General features: G+C 37.2%; 1 long non-coding RNA gene across 1 annotated transcript; it reads right to left on the bottom strand.

The window, feature by feature from the left end:
* Nucleotides 1-353: 353 nt before the first annotated feature.
* Nucleotides 354-5,419, bottom strand: LOC131278501 (uncharacterized). The gene is made up of 3 exons (XR_009185827.1): nucleotides 4,884-5,419; nucleotides 1,150-1,193; nucleotides 354-571 (listed from the first exon to the last, which is right to left on the bottom strand). It is a non-coding gene; the product is annotated as an uncharacterized lncRNA (long non-coding RNA).
* Nucleotides 5,420-6,111: the final 692 nt, after the last annotated feature.

The raw sequence follows: 6,111 nt of genomic DNA, 5'->3' as shown, positions 1-6,111 counted from the left end.
AAAAAATGAAATCATGGAGGTACCAGAGCTAACACAGCTTCAACTGGCAGTGACTTTTTTTCAGAAGTTGTTATTTCAAGGCCAGGGACTACTAGGTTATAGGGAATGAGGTAAGACTACAGGGAAACAAAATACATTCTAGCCAGGACCTTAGTTTAGTTTTTGGCCCTTCAACAAAGCTCCTGATAGCATTAGTGAAAACGAGTTATTCTACATACCAGCTGCAATATATCATTTGAGCTGCTTGTACTTTATGGCTGCACATTGCACACACACACTGGTTGATTCAAGCATTAGCAAGAAAACTAAAACTCACTATTATTTTAATTTGGACTGATTTGATTTTAGCCAGATTTCAAAACAAAGGTAATAACCAAAATTCCTATTCTTAAAAGACAGTATTAATATTAGTAAAATATAAAAGTGGGTAACAAAAATGAGTAATTATCTGTGATAAGAATTAAAGTCTGTATTAACAGTAAATTGATACATGAATAATTTTGACATAATGATTTTTAAGCAGTTGTTAATAATCAGAGCAGATCATCCTGTGACTTCATCTTGTCTTCATCTAGAAAAGGAATATTTCAGGAAATAGGTGAGTTCATGAGAATTTCTATGTAATTGTAATAATAAACCAAATATTAAATGAACCAAGAGTACATGAAATGTGTGTTAAATACCTTCCTTAAAGAAACCATCATTTTAATGACCTAAAGAGTCACCTGTTACTTTAAAAATTTTAGAACAGAAATTATTTTCTTCTAAAGAGGCAGGGGAGAATATATGTCTTGCCAAATCATAACATAAAGTGTTATCAGAACACATGTCTATTTTGGGAGCAAGTAGTATTAAATCAACTCAAATATAACTGCCTTCAATATTTTCTTGTAGTTTTTCTCATGAATTTTCAACAATATACTTAACACATGGTCATGTAATCACATAGTAAAAAAATTGCTTTTCCTTTTTTTGCATACCAAAGTAAAAATTTCAAGTTTTTTAAATATTTAAAAGTGAAAAGACATATATGGTTAATTTCATTTTTATTAAGAAGATTTCTTTAAAATGCTAGTTAAAAGCATTTAACAAATGCTTGTTAAAAGATAGTATTCCAGGGGAGCAGATGTAGCTCAAGTGGTTGAGTACCTGCTTCCCATGTATGAAGTCCTGGGTTCAATCCCTGGTATCTCCTAAAATAAAAAAGACAGTGGGCTAATTGGTTTCTGACTACACTACTTTTTACAGCAGAATGGTTTCCAGTCACACTATTTTGCAAAATAATTTTCATCAGCGATAATACATAAAATATAAATTAAAAGTTAACACTGCATTTGAGCACATCTAGTAAGGATTTAAAATTTATTTACTCAATACCTTTGTTTACTATGTATGGTTGCTCCCTAGGAGGTAAACTCCATGCCTAGGGACAGGGGCCAACATATTCTTTTGTTTATAGCAAAACAAAAGTGGCCCTACCATTTTAACATTTAAAACTAAACAACAACCAACATTTTTCAGAATGCTGTGTAGCCACTGGATTTTAGCATTTTCCAATTATTTTAATCAAGTTCCTTAATAATACGTAGGATTTGAATTATTTTGGTAATAATAAAATTTCAAAAAACTAGATCAATAATATGTATTTCATTTCTAATGTCACAAAACACTGTAGGAAAAAACTTAAAGAACAAAGAATACGCCATATCAACTAAAGAGGCTATGTGAAAAGCTGGGATTAATATCTACATTGGGTTTATAAATATTTATCACTGAAAGAGACCAGATGATTTCACAGGGAAGAAATTTTCAGGCCCAAATAATTCTATTTTTATGATTTGGTACAAACATACTCTCATTAATTTTCTTAACCAACTTACTTAATTTAGTTGTTGAACTTGATCGACTTAAGCTACATTCACATTAACTATTTTTACTAATTTATTTAAACTATTTTAACCAACTTTAAAAATTTAAGTAGTGGGAAATGATAAAAATATAATGGTTCTAAAGACAGATGTAGAATGTTGTCTTGGCTCACTGCTTACTGACAGGGATAGCTCTGGCCCATGACCAAGCTTCTCTGAGTCTGAGAAAATTTGGAATGCATGGTATTTCAAATACAAAAAAAGAAGTGCCTAAATATTTTTCTTTGTGGACGTGATCTATCATATATATATATATGTATATATATACAGAAATACAATTAAAGACACAATATATCTTAGCTGATCCACCTCTTCCCTTGCCCCCATGACACATCTTACAAATTAGAAAGCCCAAAGCCTGAAAAATTTAAGTGACTTTTCCAGTGATGTCAGAGTATTCATGTCAGCCAATGCATGAATACTCCTTAAGTAGTTTATTGCTCTTTTCCTTCCAGTATATTTGTTCAGGATAAGTTGGTGGAAACTGGGGATAAACTAAGAACAAACAAAAACTTCTTACAGAACAGGGAGTGATTTACGGGTACATAAGGGCAAGTGCTCTGAAATATTCAGTTCATGTCTCCATTTTTCACCGGCATCTGACTCAATAGTCAGGAGGGCATCTGGAGAGAAACAGAAACAACTGACTACTTGACTTCTTACAATCATGTTTTAATTTTTTTCTAGTCTTTTTTTAACGTGATGAACATGGTTTTAGTTTACAGTCAAAAGGAAAGTTTAGACTGCATATAAACATTTTACACTTTGGCACTCTTCCTGGTTTTATCAAGAGGTAGGAGATGAATAGTGCTTTTCGGAAGGTGGAGAATTCAATGCTAAATGAAGCCACTCCCTACATCCAGAAAGTTGCTTGAGCTAGGAATTCAAAATCCTTGGTGTCAAGTATCATCTAAACTTTGGAGGATGGGGAATGGAGAGGCTCTCAAGAACTTTTAAGATCTCTGCCTTCTCCCTTTTTGTATCATCCTGCTATCCTCTACTCATTACAAAACATTCCTCTCAAGAAAGAATAGAAACTCTGCTGGTGAGGATGTAGAAGATTATTTAATCACAGAAAATGGCCGTGTACGTTAAAAACAATAGCCATAGCCTGATATCCTTCCCCCCGTCCCCCAAATTATAAATCCCTCTCAGGCGTTTAATAGACTGAGTTGCTGTTTATCAACAGGGCTCTAAGTGAGTGTCTCTGAGATTAAAGCTGTTTCATTTTCCTCTTGGTCCTTCTCTTAAACTTCCACATTCCCCACAGTACGCACCTATACAACCGGGGAAAGGTTAGATACGCTATACTTTTAAAGCTCTTGGAGAGGCAAAGGGCCGTTATTTCCTGCTGGGTAGTGTCCTTCTTTTAATTGTTTCAAAAACAAAACCCGGATGTGGCTTGGGAACAACAACAAAAAAAGAACAAAAAGTAAAACTTCTGTTGTCCCGGCAGGAAAGTGGGCTAGCACAGCCCCAGCCCTCGGGGCGCAGCGGGGCCGGGGCGCGCGGGCGTGGCAGGGTCTGGAGCGCGGGCGCCCGGGCGGCACCTCGGCGCAGCCGGAGAGGGAGGGCCTCGCGGGGCTCGGGCCGCCGCTGGGCTGCCCCCTACGCTTGGTCCTGGGACCGGCTTCCTGGAGTTGTGCGGACTTGAGAAAAAGACAAAGGGGTTTAAAGCTCCGAGGACCTGGGGACGGCTGGAGTTAGGAGACGTCCCGGAGGCAGCCCGAGCCCTGGGGAGCCGGGACCCCCGCCGCGGGAGGCAGTCTCGTCCTCGCCTCCGCGCGCGTCGGAAGGCTCCGCAGCTATTTCCGACGTGACTGCGGTTTGCGGCACTTCAAAGCGCCTCCAGCTCCTGAGCTATCCCTGAGCCCGGTTCTGGTGCAAAGATGCCTGCCCTTCACATCGAAGACTTGCCAGAGAAGGAAAAGCTGAAAATGGAAGTTGAGCAACTCCGCAAAGAAGTGAAGTTGCAGAGACAACAGGTAAATTGGCTGTTCCAGAGTATTTCCTTCTCTGAAATGAACCAAGGGCAGCTTTGTCGGTTTTTTGTTTGTTTGTTTTTAATAGCGAAACGAATAGGTTTTTCTCCTGCAGATTCGCCTGAAATAGGGCTTTGGGGTGCCTGGAAACTGCCAGTTGATATGGAGACATGCCCCCTCCTAAGGGAGACAGCAAGGGTCGGAGGAATATAATTTAAGGCGCTTAGAAGGGCAGAAGCAGACATGAAATCCTGCCTTCTTTTAGACAGTTACTTTTAAAACCTCAGTTGTAGGAAAAGGCACATGCCTACTTAGTTTTGATCTTTTTCATTGTTTAAAAAAAATAGTACTTTTTTAAGGTTTTTTTTTTTACCAAATTTTAAAATCGTCAAACTATATTACCTAGTTTTGAACTTCACCAGTGATCTACAGTGGTGTGCAAAAGACAATCCACTGAGGGCTTGGGAATAAAATATTAGAACTTTTATTTTTATTTATTTGTAAACCTCATCATTTCCAGTTTTTTTGTAAATATGCATAATGTACTAATACAGTAGTATTTTTTTTGTGAATAATTATATATTTATTGAAGTGTACCTGAAAATATTTTTTAGTGATCGCCATTAGAAAGTTTTAGAGACTACTCATATGGACGACAAATTCAGTGAGAACATATGCCCCAGAATTAAGATGCCTCCACAGAAATTTGTTGGAGGAGGTCCTGTAGTTTTTACTTCAATTTCTTACAGGTAATAGTGGCCTTCATTAAAATACTAATATTTCTTCCTTTCTTACTCAATTCAGGCAACCTGTAGTGTAGAGATAGGCTTTGAGGTAGATATTTTTAAAGGGACATTATCTAATTCTGTCTCCACAGCAAGAAAAATTTGAAACGATTTTATTTCTCTATGGTTAAATACTAGAAATCAATCTCAAATAAGGGAAAAGAAGCAAATATTGTAAATATACTTACTTGCTCTTCTGTTCCAGGTGCTATGATAAATCCGTTAACTGACAAGAGCCTTGTTATTCAGAATGCACATTTTGAGGGATGATTAGAAAATGTAGGCTCTCCTGACTATTCCTTTTCAAAACATTCTTTTCTCAAATTCAGTATTTCACTTCCAAACCCGTTGCTTTTACTAGAATTGAGAGTGGGATGTCTTTCTATCCAAGTTGAGGGTTTTGAAACTTAAAAAATTCCAATGTTTCTAAATGGAAAAAATTTACAAGAACCCAATCAATAGACTGGTTTCTTGAAATCTTAAGGAGCTATTTCATGGACTCAAAGCCCACAGTCCAGAATGGTATTGGTCACTTTGTGTTTTCGCACAATGAAGCTTACAGGTTATATATTAAACAGAGTTGCCTACTCTGAAGTACAGTATCACCTGTGTAAAGCTGCAATATCTTAATATTTTTATCACTATGCAGAAAGTAAAGGGAAGAAGAAACGTGTCTTCTGCTTATTTTAAATTAAAATTAGATATTGGGCAGGTGCCTGGATGCAGTGGACTATGTGGATATTAAATGTGTCATTCATTAACATGTTGTCCCTGACAGCCATCCCAACCCCTGAGGACACACCCTGCTGCATCAACTTTTCAACTCAGGAAACCCCAAGTGTAGAGAAAACTCTCAGGTACATCTTTTAGGGCATGGAAGGAAATACATTTAAGTCTTAATAATAATCTACAAGCATATTTTATTATATACTTTGAATTGCAGGGTGTTAGTAATACACAAGCATTTTGGCCCTTAGAGATCATTCAACTCCCTCACTTTAAGATTGGAAAAACTGAGATCCAGGGAGACTAACGAGCTCCATTATTCCTTCCTTATTGGAAAGAATTGTTAATACAGTTCAGATCAAGGACACAAAATTCACAGGCTGAATTCTGGTTCCAGCTAGCTGCTGGTCAAACATATCCTCTGATCATGAAAGGAAATGCATCACATCAGAGGAGCAATTAATCACTTCTGGAGGTTAAGACCTCTTGAAATCTAATGGTGTCTCTGTAAATAAAGACTCAATTTGGGGAACATGAATCTCATTCGAAAATTTCTCAGCGGCCACAGACCCCAAGTAATGGAGACTTGTATCATCAATTCTAAGAATTCTTTTAGAGTGCATACACTTTGCACGTCAACAACATTAGACAGCAAATCTTATCTGAAAGAAGGGTACTTGAAAAGATTTT

The sequence above is a fragment of the Dasypus novemcinctus genome, chromosome 5 (assembly GCF_030445035.2).
Source record: "Dasypus novemcinctus isolate mDasNov1 chromosome 5, mDasNov1.1.hap2, whole genome shotgun sequence".
In the NCBI taxonomy this organism is placed as follows: domain Eukaryota; kingdom Metazoa; phylum Chordata; class Mammalia; order Cingulata; family Dasypodidae; genus Dasypus; species Dasypus novemcinctus.
The sequence above is the reverse complement of the archived record's forward strand: the minus strand, read 5'-3'. Positions and strand labels throughout refer to the sequence as shown.